The sequence below is a fragment of the Spodoptera frugiperda genome, chromosome 10, assembly GCF_023101765.2.
Source record: "Spodoptera frugiperda isolate SF20-4 chromosome 10, AGI-APGP_CSIRO_Sfru_2.0, whole genome shotgun sequence".
Lineage (NCBI taxonomy): Eukaryota > Metazoa > Arthropoda > Insecta > Lepidoptera > Noctuidae > Spodoptera > Spodoptera frugiperda.
Window position 1 is genome coordinate 3,778,805 of NC_064221.1, and position 14,237 is coordinate 3,793,041.

The 14,237-nt window shown below is 35.7% G+C and overlaps 1 protein-coding gene across 2 annotated transcripts in view; it reads right to left on the reverse strand.

Annotated features, from left to right (window-relative positions):
• The window catches only part of LOC118277094 (ornithine decarboxylase 1), a 34,522-nt gene that overhangs the window by 12,636 nt on the left and 7,649 nt on the right, over positions 1 to 14,237 (reverse strand). Inside the window, exon 1 of one of the 2 annotated variants that reach the window (XM_035595768.2) lies at positions 3,741 to 3,996. The exons of the other annotated variant lie outside the window; for it this stretch is intronic. The gene's annotated coding sequence lies outside the window, so the exon portion shown is untranslated. Of the gene's footprint in view, positions 1 to 3,740; positions 3,997 to 14,237 lie in introns of those variants that run through there. 2 annotated transcript variants of the gene reach the window in all.

Below are 14,237 nucleotides of genomic sequence, written 5' to 3' on the forward strand. Positions count from 1 at the left end.
CATGGGTAAATGCCAGTTTAATAAAAAAGTGTTTCCTTAGTAATTGTTTTTAAGGGGGCATCCAATAGCTTCTCCAACCTTGGGCGAGGCGAGAGGGATCGAACTGACTAAAAACTACCCCTCTTGCTGCTTTTCGAGCTGGAGCCCTGGTAAACCCGCAGGTAGTCCGCACTCCGCTTATGGGCAGCCATTCATATCGATTTCTTTTTATCTGAATCAAAATCGACAGAAGTACGAAACTACTTAATGCCAAAAATTTATTTGAATAGAGATTTTGAATTATAATCGGCTATTAACCGAATTAATTTAACTTGAGTATAATGTTTTGGGAACGACACACAAGGGCGGGTAAAGACTTATTTGGTTTCAGGCGACTTTGACATTCTTTTCGTCGGCATCAATTGTTTTAAGTCACAAAATCGATTGCTGACATTTCGGAATCGATACATAAGTTCTAAGTTTATGTCATAATATAAAAGAACCAGTATAGATATTAATAAGAAAAATATTAGCTTTTCTTAAAGTTAAAAATTATAAAAGTAAGGGCCACCCTGTCGTCAGTACACTATATTTAATGCATCGGCAAATTGTGTTAGTAAGCTGTTGTTTCATAATTATAGTCTCTGAAACATAATTTGCGACAAAGTGCTTTCCTTTACCGTACCTTAGTATTAGCACTGAAACCTGTATGCATTATTTCTACAGTAATTCCTAGCAATTAAATAGGGTCTAGTATTAATTGTATGGACATAACCACACTAATTTTTTATCAATGTTGTTTTAATTTCACGTTTAAAGCGAGGTGTGTGTAAAGGTTATATAGCCAGTTAATAAATCTCCTGAAATAACAATAGAACAATTTATTTGCAATAATTAATAAAATCGTACACAATGGTACGTTTTACTTATTATTATACTTAAGGTCCACATGCCCGAATCGTACGCAATCGTAGCAATGTTTAATTAAATCCTAAAAAAATATTACATCACATGAACTTCAAATATCTTTTACTATAAATCAATCGACGATCAGTCGCGTGCAAAAGTACTAAAAGTAATCTCAAGATTAATAAAACAATTATCTATGAACACTATCTACACTAAAGTATCAATAATCAATAGTAATCTAATAATACCATTATCACTAGACTTCCACACAGCGACAGACTATAAAAATAATAATCTTTACACTTCCTGCAATCAACTGCAATGAATGTAATCACAAAATTGTGCTAAGTAGCCTATTAATCCTATTTTTAATCTGTATGAAATCGATGACAGATAAGTGACGTAACTTTGACAGTTCTACGTCATAGAACACACCTTTTAGACATTTTGAACACGTCAACTGTGCGTGCAGGAATTATAATAGGGATGATGACGGGGTATGAAAATTAAAAATCTATTTAGTCCGTCAGTTAGGTAATGACAAAATATCAGACAAAATATTTTGTCATATAAGATACCAATACTTAGGTAGAACGAATCAAAATTTAGAAGTGGGAGCAAATACGTCATTTCTACGTATAAAATGTACCTAGAAGTAACGTCACGCGATATTTCAAATCGCTATATCTTCGAAAGTATTTGTTTTTACGAGAAAATTAAAAAATACGTTTATAATATATTAAAATAATCTACAAAACGGACATTACAATTAAAATTAGTCATCTACCCTATTTTGGATTGAGCTGTAATCCACACTTCGCAACCCGCCAGACCGAAACCCGATCAAGGTTTTACTGAAATTAAAGATTGACCCTAATCAAAAGATTTAGGATACAGATTGATTGAAATTGGTTATTAATTTTGGCCGTAAGAAGCCTAAAATATTAATGGTTAAACAAAACAGATATTACCAAATGTCAACATTCGTCTTTATGTCATGTCATGTACTAGTGTAGTAGTTATCTATTTAATAAAAAAATAAAACTTCTTAACGAACAGGAAAAGGCAACCGCCTTTTTTTGAAGTCGGTTAAAATCTGCTCACTTTGTGGATGTTTCTCCTAAAACTCCATATTTTATTTTGCACGTGACTTTTCACACTTCCTGCCTACTTAACTAGATAGACAATAAAATCATAGAATGAATTTACCTAATAATAGATAATTAATTTTCCTACTGAATGTATGTAAATTGAGGGAAATTTTCATTAGCACACGAGTACTACAATGTTTGAACGTAATGGAATTATCTTTTACCACATAGCATTGACCTTGCGCACGAGTTTGTTCGACGTGGCGTCGCCTCGTGACGTCAGAATACCATGATAAATATGTCCGTCACGAATTAATTCGAATCTCGTGAAATTTTCATACATTGTATGCTTATTTATTTAATGGTATTTCGATAAAAGTGGTTCGATCTGTGAAGTTATTATGTATAAATGAAACTGTTTAGCATGCGGTTTCAAATTTAATTCCGGGTGCGGAAAAGTATTTACTAAGAGTACTTAGTTAATACTTTAGTTAGTTACTTTAGTTAGTGGAAAGCCAGTAGGCTTTCCGGAGCTACGGACTACGGGTTTACCGGGGCTCCGGCGGAAAAGTAGGAGTAGGAACGGGGTGGTTTTTAGTCAGTAAGAGTCTGACACTCTTTCTGGCCTCGCCCAAGGCGGAAGAAGTTATTGGATGATTTTTCAGGAAAAGAACTGGCTTCGAGGAATGCCTCGATATTGGCGTGGTAATAAGCGTGACTGCCCAGGCTCTCGGTTCTAATCCCAAGGGAATTATAATTGCATAATTCTCAAATCGGGCAAAGCATTATTGGATTTTCGAGTTGGAAGTGTGGAAGTTACATTATACCTATAATAAGTGCACTTTTACCTTCTTCTGTGGGAATAAAAAGCATTTTTTAAGTCTTTGACTGCCAATAGAAAACTGTTGAAGACAAATCCTCCGCTAACGTCGGTCACCGGTGACCACCACGGCGTTCAATGTGTTAACTTGCAATTACATACAAAATGTATGGAAAACTATGGCATTTCAAAGAAGTATTGAGTTGGAATAGTCACCATCCCAATTGGCGTTGGTAATATATCACACTTTAGACTTTATTCTTATGATAAATATGTTTATTAATAGATAAATTAATAATTAAACTGTTCACTGTAATAACAAACAAATATTAAGTTATTTAACACTCCATTTATTTTATCTAAAACTGAGACAAGTTAGGTAAATACTATTTAATAATTGGAATATGATGAGATCATTTTTGTTCTAGAAAGATTTATATTTTTGATGTATTATAATTAAAAAGTAGTTAACTTTAATCATTTGGGTTTAAGTAGAATAGAGCAGGTACCAATTGAATACGGTTCTATTCAATAAAAATGAAAAATATCTTTGAATAACCCTTTTTTATTAAAAAAATTCGAACTTCATCAAATGATAAAATTCTTGCTACACCCAGAAATCTTCATCCCAGATTTGGATTTTTTAAGAGTTCCTTGAGAAGTGATAACATTTTTTTTTTATTTTGAAACTAACTAGAGTTAAAATTTAGTGGAACATTAAATATAAGTACATATCAAATACATTTATGATAACTAAAGCAGTTAGGTATTTTATCAATGAAAAGAATTTTAAAAGTTAGCGACAAAGATAAGAATTACACATTGAATATGACTTAAAATTATTTCATTTATAACACACGTTCTAGAATAATTAACTTTATTAGGAAATAGGAATTGAATAATTTTCAAAGTAAATACTTAATATTTATAAAAAAACTCACCTTTAATAGCGTAATTCTCAAAGCTTTCTTTCCACTTTCAAGCAACAACCCGAGGTTGTTGCTAATAAAACAAAATAATTAAACTTAAAAAACGAACACGTTGCAAGGGCAACCGTTGTGAAGAATTTAATTCGGATTTTCGAACGAAAATTCAACTGTCAGTCACTGAGGCGCGATGGCGGCAAACTGATAAAACATGGCCGCTGTTCGTGTATTTATGCGGTGCGTTATCAGGATTCGTGGGATGGCCCAGTTATCACGAGCGATTGTACTACAGGCTGATATAATAATTGTAAAGCCTCGGGTACACTGCCGCGAACCGCTTCGTCGATGACGTGACGAACACGAGTGAGACTTGTGACTTGCGCCACAGCTTGCGCGCTTCCTACCGGCGCAGCGTGGCGCCTATCATCACAACTTGTGATTGTTTTCGGCTAATCACGCCGCATTAAGTTGATTACGAATTAACGACAACAAGAAGCTGTAATCATTAAAACTGATGTTGGTAAATCAGTTTAATTAGTTTTGATTTTGAAAGTAATTTATTGCGGCACAGATAAAATATCAGAAGTATTGTCAACTCGTCTAAAGATACTTCAAGTATGGAATACTAGGAAATATTTATGACTATAATGCCTCCATCGGTCATATTTTTGTAAAAGATGCTACAATAACACTGATTAAGCCTAATAAATACTAAGAAAAACTTAGTAATTCGTTTCCGATTGCCCTTGAACTTCGCAAGATCAACATGAGTGTTCCAAAACAATAACAAGTCTGACCAATACTCGTATGGCAGCTTTACTCATCACTATGATTGGTAAACAAACAAAATATCTATTCAGAATAAAATCATTAGCAATAATCCACGTACTTAGCCAAGTACGTACATTCGTTCCACACTATTGCGTAGAGGCCTCATTTAGGGCATCAATTGAACATTATGACGTCACTGACGAGAACTGTCAAAGCAAATGTCATTAAAGGCGGGAAATAATGATCGGTATTATGACACAAAATTAGTCATCTGTGAAAGAACAAATTATAATATTTATTGCAAGCAATGGTGAAGCCTAATGGAGACTTATAATGGGTAAATGTGTTGTTTATTTGTTATTTTGCAAGCAAAAACAAAAACAGTATATAGGCAACAGATGAGAGTGCCGGGAGAGGGATGAAAGCGTTGCAACGCAATAATATGACCTTAACCTCTCGAAACTATCGATCTGCGCGGTGGCCCAGTAGCCCAGAGTCCTTCAATACAGGGACCTAGAAATATGAGTGCATAACTCCATCATTTTATATCTTTGCTATTAATTTAATTACAGAAGATAAACTTGGTACCCTTTGAAGTTTTATTTCGGAAAAAGGGAGAAAGCTTCACCATAATTATCTATTAGTAAATTCAAATTTCAAATTGTTTTTACTTCTTTATTACGCGACTCGTCAATTACAAACAATATTAAAGCATTAACTGCCGAAAGAAAACCGTTGAAGGCAAATCCTCCGCTAAGCGTTGGTCACCATTGTCCGATGTGGCGGTTAACGTTATTTATGGAGATCTGCCCTCACCCTTTAATGGTCAATATTAATAACCGATTTCAATCCAAAACGTTCGATATTTGACATAATGTACTGTATCAAGTAGTGCTGTCCAAAATTCAGATTAATTTCCAGCGTAAATAAGGTCTGAATTTGTATACAATAAATTATTTCCAATTGCAGTTCCTGACTCGATAAACTTTAGCCTCACAGTTTGTTTACGATAGTTTAAAGGGGGTGCGGTCGCGCGTGACCAATAGCAAATTGTTTTACTTAGATAGTTCAAGATCTGTTTACTTTTAAGAGAACAGTGTAAAATGAAAAAGTGGTTAGAGAATCGCCCCTTTTCATGTATTCGTGGATGGGCCAGCTCGACCGGAGTCATACCACAGCCAGAGAAGAGAGAAGCGGCGGCCCAATCCCTCATCATTCCACACATCCCTAACCGCAAAAAGGCAGGCAACGCACTACTAACTCCTCTGGTATTGACAATGTCCTCAAATGGCGCAGATTGCTTACCATGAAATGATCCTTCGGCTTTTTTATGGAATAGATGGCAAACGAGCAGACGAGTCACCTGATGGTAAGCGATCAGCGCCGCCCATGGACACCCGCAACACCAGATGAGTCACAGGTGCGTTGCCGGCCTTTTAAAAAGGAGTATGCTCTTTTCTTAAAGTATTTCTACTGCCATATTCCAAAAAAATTGTATGAAACAATGTCTTTAAAACGTTGAACGCCGTGGTGGTCACCGGTGACCGACGTTAGCGGAGGATTTGCCTTCAACAGTTTTCTATTGGCAGTCAAAGACTTGTTAAAGGTATAGATAGAAGATTAGGGAAAATGGGTCGTAATTGTTTTGTTATACATAACTATTTACTTGAATAAATAAGCACACGTTTTCTAAGAAAGCACATTTACGAGAACCGCGTGCCACGTGACCATTATAACTGTTGTTTACTCCCTAGCTTTTGTTTTGTTTCTCACTCTGATAAGAGATTTTAATAGAGCGAGGAGGTGAACCGCGTTGATGTGTTGTGATTATTGTTAGTGCATTATTAGGTAATGTAGTTTGCAATGAGAGTAGAAAATGTATTAAAATTCTCATAACCACATTCTGGGCAGTTTCCTAGGTCAAAAATAATTGAATTCTCAATACAATATAATATCGTAAAAAATCGTACATTCTTTAATTTGACTATCGTCAAATACTTATTTTCTGAACTTTTCTAGCTTATTTTTGAGCAATAAGTATCCTATTTGACGTAAACAATTTATGACGTCATAAGTAGCGATCTCCTACAAAATTCATAGAAAAGAATTTGACATTTCGATAATAGTATTGAATTTGACTAGTTGGAAACTACCTAATAATTACGAGTTAAGTACATAAAAATTCTGTGGACTGCCTAGCGGGTTACCGGGGCTCCGACTCGAAAAGCAATTGAATGATATTTGAACGCTTTCATTGTAAACAGCGCGCAATAATTTGATCATGGCTATTTGCCGTGCCGAAACGCCAAGCTACAGCTACTTGATACTCTTAAATTGATCCGATCTTAGGACTTTGGACGGTATTGAGTGCCCAGAAAAATAAATTGGATGGCCCCTTGTATTTATGACCGATATCTAGTATAAAGAGCAAATCGATTAATCAGGTTCATGGTCGTGTAAGAACATTATGTTCTTTCTAAAAGTCTTACGCCCGAATACCGAAATGCTACTCAATTTTAAGTTGAACTTAAATATCGTCCTATCTCTCTCTTTTATAAAGAATTTGTAGTGGCAGAACTATTATTGAGAGCGTCTTGAAATTAAATGATAAATGATATTTTTTTCTGTAAGTAGGTTATAAAATTACACTTTTACACGTCAATATTTCAAATAGCTAGATGAGACCGGCATTTCCTATCCGACTACTCTGAGAAGAAGCGTCTTGAAATTGAGTGACGTTTGAGTATTTGACCATTAGAGGAATTCATTTTAAGTCATGAATGCCTTTACACCCTTAGTTACACACGTAAATATTTTAATTCCAAAAAAAACTACAGTCAATCTAAGTGTAAAACTGAAACAATAAAACCTACAGTCAATCCAAATGTTATACTGACTCTAATTTGAAAAAAATAAAAAAACAATTTGCACGGCACATACATACATACAAGAAGTACCTACGATTGCGCCATTTTGCATTCTAGAATGCACATACATACTGCAAATCTTCCAGTAAATCGTAAAAGTCACGTTGACACTACAGCAATTTTAACAGTAAATAGTTCTAATAATTTTATAGGCATATAATATAAATAATCCTTCGACTGAGATTGCGCTGTCTCTGAGATAAAATCACGTTCCTTTAGCGATAAAGCGACACTCAGTGTGTACAAATTATAAAAAAGATTATTATACTGTTATCATTAAACCCGTGTCTGTTGTAATTTGACCGATGATAGTCTCATGCTTATTATGTAATGTTGTTACTTTATTTGGTTATTGTTTATGTTAATTAAACGTGTATGTAACACAAAGAGATAAATTGGACAATGGCCATCGTAAGGTACGCGTCCACAGGCCCGCATCGTACGCAACGGATTATAGTTTGTCTTGTTTACAAACTCACACAACTGCATCCACTGATCCGCATCGTACGGCCGCATCATCAGCAATGCCTACATGCGATGCGTGCTGATGACGTCACTGAATGCGTACGATGCGGGCCTGTTGACGCTTACCTGTATCCAGACAAATGGAATCATGGTCAATCAAAAGTGGTATTACTATAAATAAACCGAAATCCAAAACGCACTTCAAAGCATTCTTGAGTACCATCAGTCATTAGACCACTGCTGCAGACGGAGCCTACTAGCGGATGCCCAACCGAGGCTCCGAAAAGTCAGTTAGACCTTGAAAAACTATTAGACACATATTTTGTGTCGTATAAGAAAACAATACGTAGATGAAACGAATCAAATTTTGGGATTGGGAACAAATACGTCATTTCTACGTATAAAATATGCCTAGAAGTGACGTCCCGCGATATTTGAAATCAATATATCGTAGAAAGCATTTGTATCCGTAGGTCACCGGTGAATTACATTAGTGGAGGATTTGCCTTCAACAGTTATTTGGTGGCAGTTAAAGGCTTAAAATAAAATTAGTCATCTATCCTATAGCTGAAGATCACTACTAGACTTTGTTTCTCTGTAACGACAGCTCGTATATTATAGTAGATAGCCAGTTTATGATATGAAATAGTACTTATTGTTTGTTAAAGCAATTCCTGGTTGTAAACTGATTAGAACATTGTTTACCAACACTACATCTAAGGCCAATATTTATTTGGGACGAACACGAGCCAAACTCATGTGTGTATAATGATGTACAATTACATGTGTCATAATATCTTATTCTATACAAAGTTTTAACCGCGTCTTTATCATATTATAGATACCCTGAGTACAAGTTTGCTTTATGTTTAAAGTAATCGAAACGAGAGCGCGTTCGGCGCTCTGCTGCCCTTTTTTTGAAGGGGGAAAAGCATCTAATGACTTCTCCCGCTCTGGGTGAGGCGGGAGGGAGTGTCAGACTCTTACTGACTAAAAACCACCCCGTTCCTTCTCCTGCTTTGAGCCGGAGCCCCGGTAACCTGTTACGTTCTCCGCAGCTCCGGATCGGGCATCAGCCCCTCTGCTGTACCCTTAGTACGAATTTGTTTTACGTTCAACGAGATCGAAACGAGAGTGCGTTCGGCGTTCTTATTGGTTGGTTCATTCGAGATTTCTTTAAACGTAAAGCCAACTCATTCTAATCTTTTTTTGATGAGCGAAAATCTTCCAATCACTTCTCCCGCCTTGGGCGAGGCAAGAGGGAGTGTCAGACTCTTACTGACTAAAAACCACCCCGTTCCTTCTTCTTTTCGAGCCGGAGCCCCGGTAAACCCGCTAGGTAGTCCGCAGCTCCGGAATTCTATGGGTACTGGGTGCTCAATGAAAAGCGTTGTCTATATTAATCTCCAAATACTACCAATTTGCTTTGTTACGACGTCAAAAAACCTACTTTCATAGTTAAAATTTTAGAAAGAGTACCAAAAGATGATATAATGAGATGATTCCCTGAATACACAGAGGTATAATAAAATCAATGTCATAAACGAAAATCTACATTTCTAGACATCGTGGCAACTGCAGTGCAGTGCATAATCAACTTTAATGACGATAACTTACCGTAAAATTTATGTTATTGCTCAGATAATGTTGGATGCAAGCCAACTTTATACCTGTGCACACTACGATTATCTGTACTTCATAAAGGCCAATAAAATAGTAAACATGTATATCTTTTTGTAGACAGACACCAAGAAGACAAAAAAAATCAAGACAATATTATGTAACTTCGTTTACAAATGCTTGCTTAGTACTTAATTAAGAGACTAATCTTCACTGGAAAATTGGAGATACATAAAATATCTGAGTATTATTATGGGCACATATCTCATTTTTATTATACTAAGAAATAATCTTTAAATGGACATCGCTTTGGGATTGGGAAGGACTTCAAAACTCCAATAAACTTCTAAACCAATCGAGAACTTCCGCTCTTCTTTATTCTTTGCAAATCCCCCAAAAAGATGCCTTAATTTGAGGCACAGGTGTAAAAAAAAAACAGATTTTTCCACACAGTAACCTTATCAAACGACTATGATTTGTTTTGTAGAAATAAACTAGTATAAAACAATAACAAAAGGCGTCAAACCGAGGTAGCAACAAAGTACAGACGCTAGCAGATCAACCTACTCCTTTCTGTGAAATACCTTTATGAGATTTTAAACTTTATTCTCTTGATATGGAGTCGAAAATCCAATTAAAAGACTTGCTGGTCACTGTACACTATACGAGACATCATACGAGTTCTAAGGTCTATATTAATTTGATAATTTGTTATCAAAAATATCGTGTGTCGTAGTTAGACACGCGTGTGCCGTGGGACAGTGGGACTCGTGCACGACCTTCGTACGACCCGATTTACATGCCAGATTTATTTTTATAGCATTATAACTTTTACATAAGGTTGATCCCGTTCTCTTTATAGTATTTATCTAGGAATAGAGGTTGTTGACAGCTGATGGCGTGGCCATTTCCTAAATATTATATGGGGATATTGACTTGTGAGGTTTTAGCTATTTGAGGTAGAGACAGAATTTTGATACATTCTGTATACAACTATTGTAGACTACGGGCCTTTTTTTTGAGGGGGAAAGTCATTCAATGATTTCTCTCGCCTTGAGCGAGGCGAGAGGGAGTGTCAGACTTTTACTGACTAAAAACCACCCCGTTCCTTCTCCTGCTTTTCGAGCCGGAGCCCCGGTAAACCCGCTAGGTAGTCCGCAGCTCCAAATCACATATGTATGCTACTAATATAAGTCAGACGTATTCTAAATGTTTCACAATATATCCTCTATAATTTCTAAGAACAATAATTTCTGAGAATAGTCTTTCACGATCTTCAGTGATATCAGCGATAAAATTGTTCTGATTACTGATTCTTATTGTTTATCTCATTCAGACATGACTCATCGGTACTTAAGCATCGCCAACTTGCTGAACATCTATTTTAGTATTACATTATCGATTAACTATAGTAGTAATCGGATTTACAAAGCAATCAGTTTTAAAAAAATACTTTAAAAAATGTTTCTAGAACTTCCATTTGCGAACTGAAAATGCTATATTTATTTTTACTAGATTAAAACCAGGTCCATTGAACCAATCGTGTGCCAATCACGAGAAACAATAGTGATCATTTTGTATCATTTATTTATCATTAAGGTTAAAGTTTGTACCGTAAAGCGTACCGTACAAATATTATCTAGTTATCTGTGGTCTAAATGTCAACTGTCAAATTGCTAATTGGCGCCAAAATTTAATTATCTATTGTAGCACTCAGCACCGTTTTTTTTTATTATTATCTTTATTTGAATTTATCTTTTATGATTACAGGGTCGATTGAAGTCATGAGTTTGTCCTATTATCAAATAGATACCTACCTGTTTTTATAGTAAAATGTTTTAAAAGCGTCATTACGATAAAATAAATAATAAATACTGTAAACACGGGGACGGATGTGTGATATGTAGCGAACCGAAGCTATCTAAAGTCTATCTCAGATTTCAGTGCAGTCGGTAGTAACAAAAAATCCTACCCTATTTTACCTGTGTTCCAAGACAATGTCAAATGGAGGGAGAGTATCATAAATACTGTAGAATTTACAGAGTAGTCTATGCATTGAGATAGACCTATAGAGTCGCATCACTCATACAAAACTAGATAACTCGAATGACGTCCCCAGACGCCTTACAGACATTTGTCAATTCAATATGGCGCCAAACCGAATAAGTGCGGTAAAAATATAAATTAATGGGTAGATGAGTTACTTTAGAGAGATACACTATGTTTACGATTGAATATTAAATCAATCAGATTTACTTTTTAATCGACTTCCCAAAAAGGGAGGTGTTCTCAATTCGGCCGGTATATGTGCTTGAACTTTATGGACTTCTTAACTAGCAGTGGGCAGACGCAGGCAATACAATGTTTTTGGAAATCGGTTTTTTTAACGTTTAATACGTTAGTAAATTTTTTATTCATTCATATGTTCTTTAAATTGTCTAATGGTTTCAAAGCTGCGTCTTTGTCTGTCCAAAGTGGCTCCATGTTTGTTGACACGCGGTAATAGAGATCGCTTCTCGGTTTATAGGTTTAATCCAATGAGTCTAAGTCTAGAGATTATTTTAAATCCATTCAAAGATTTTTCATGAATCGACATCTGATCTGACACATTTTATATGGTGCTTATGTTTAATTCTATCTTTAGCAGCCAAGTCTATTGACAGATAAGTTTAATAACTTACAAGAACTTATCTGTCAGTCTTGATATATTGGCCATATTTCTGCATTTATTGATTTATCATTACACATTGTCACGCCTTTAAACCCCGAAAAGGTAGGCAGAGGTGTACATTACGGCACGTACTGCCATTATACACCCACTTTTCACAATTTTTATTGTAAGTCCCATGTAATAGATGGTGAGCTTATTGCCATATACCGGGCCCGTATCCAGACTCCGTGCTACTACTGAGAAATTGTCAGGTTCGCACTTGCAACCACTCGGCTAACGAGGCAGTCAGTCATTTATCATTACCTCTTTACGTTACCTTGTTCAAAGATTTATTTTTACTTAAACATCGTCTTGTAATGAATGCGCTACATTTAGATCCTCTCATCTTTATAATAGACTAGCGGACCCGACAGACGTTGTCCTGTCTACACGTAAATTAAAAAATAAGCTAAAACATTCTGGACCTTTTTGATGAAAATTATTATTCAAATGTTATGACAATATCTAACGTCATTAATATTTGACACTGCGATGGTAGCGCCGTCCGTCGGATCCGATGTAAAACATTCCAAAATCAACAAATACTAATAAATTAAAAATTAATTAAAAAAACATTGTCCAGCGGACAAAATTGTGAATCTAAACCATTCTCAGATCCTCTTGAACACACACAAAAAGTTTCATCAAAATCCGTCTAGTCGTTTAAGAGGAGTTCAGTGACATACACACGTAGGTACAGAAGAATTATATATATAAAGATAGCCTTAAACAAGTCATTGTAATGTCTATAAGATTTATTAACTTGTTCTTTGTAGCGCTACTAAACATAGTACTTATTCCTTTAAAGAACTGAGATTTTACGTTTGGAAAACAAGGAAAATTGATATAAAAACCTCACCATATTTTGGATTTCGTACGACTTCAGCGCCACCTACACAAACCGTTTTTCTAGTGAACATTTTAACCGCGTGGTATTGGTAGGTGGGGTAGTGTATTAGGTTTAGTTTATAGGTAGATAGTAATTGTTGGGTAGTGGCATTTAAAACGAGTGTGGGATAAAACCGTATGTGCAATAGTTTAAATTCGGTTTCTTATGAAAATGATTTATGCGGTTAAAAAACGTCGCGGTTCCCATTTAGTGCGGTTTGGGCATATGTTAGAATAAAAAACCACGCCGCATAAATGCTCATCTGCCAATGTCAAATAATTTTATTGTTATATATGTTTAGTTATTAGGTACACGGACTCAACACAGCAACTGACTTATCAACCTAATGTTTATAGATAAAAAAGTTTATTATGAGGAAAGGCTTGTAAAACATTGCTTGATAACCTGAGTACTAATGGTTATGTTCTTAACATTTTTAGGAAGTTGCAATTACAAATATTATTGCCAAACTGGAACGAACTTTGACCCGACATCACTTGAAATCAAAGACGAATGATAAACGATCAGTCTCTGTACCCTATCTGTCAGCATATGGCCTACCAGAAAAAGAATTTTCGCATAAGCATAAACTACATTACACTCGTATAAGGTAAGCGTCCACAGACCCGCATCGTACGCATCGCACGTATCGTACGCAACGGATTTTAGTTTGCTTTGTATAGAAACTCATACAACTGCGTCCACTGATCCGCATCGTACGCACCGCATCGTCAGCAATGCTTACATTCGATGCGTACTGATGACGTCATACGGAATGCGTACGATGCGGGCATGTGGACGCTTACCTTAAAACACCATTAGTGAACCTATTCACGTAAAATTGCATAAAAATTCCGTAATCGACATAATCTCCATAATGTTTAGATAAGTAAATGAATAAAGCTAGTACTCACAGAGGTATCAGAATTTTATTATTGAACCAAAACAATAGTTACAAAAATACATTTAAAAATATCATATAGGACCTTGATTCGCGACAACGGACTCTAGAAACGCACAATATGAAACTAAGTTCACGGCTTCGGCGACATCGTATCACATCACTCATATCGGATGAGCTAATCAAAAAGAACAAAAGGACTCTATTACCGGAATAAATTACCATTGTA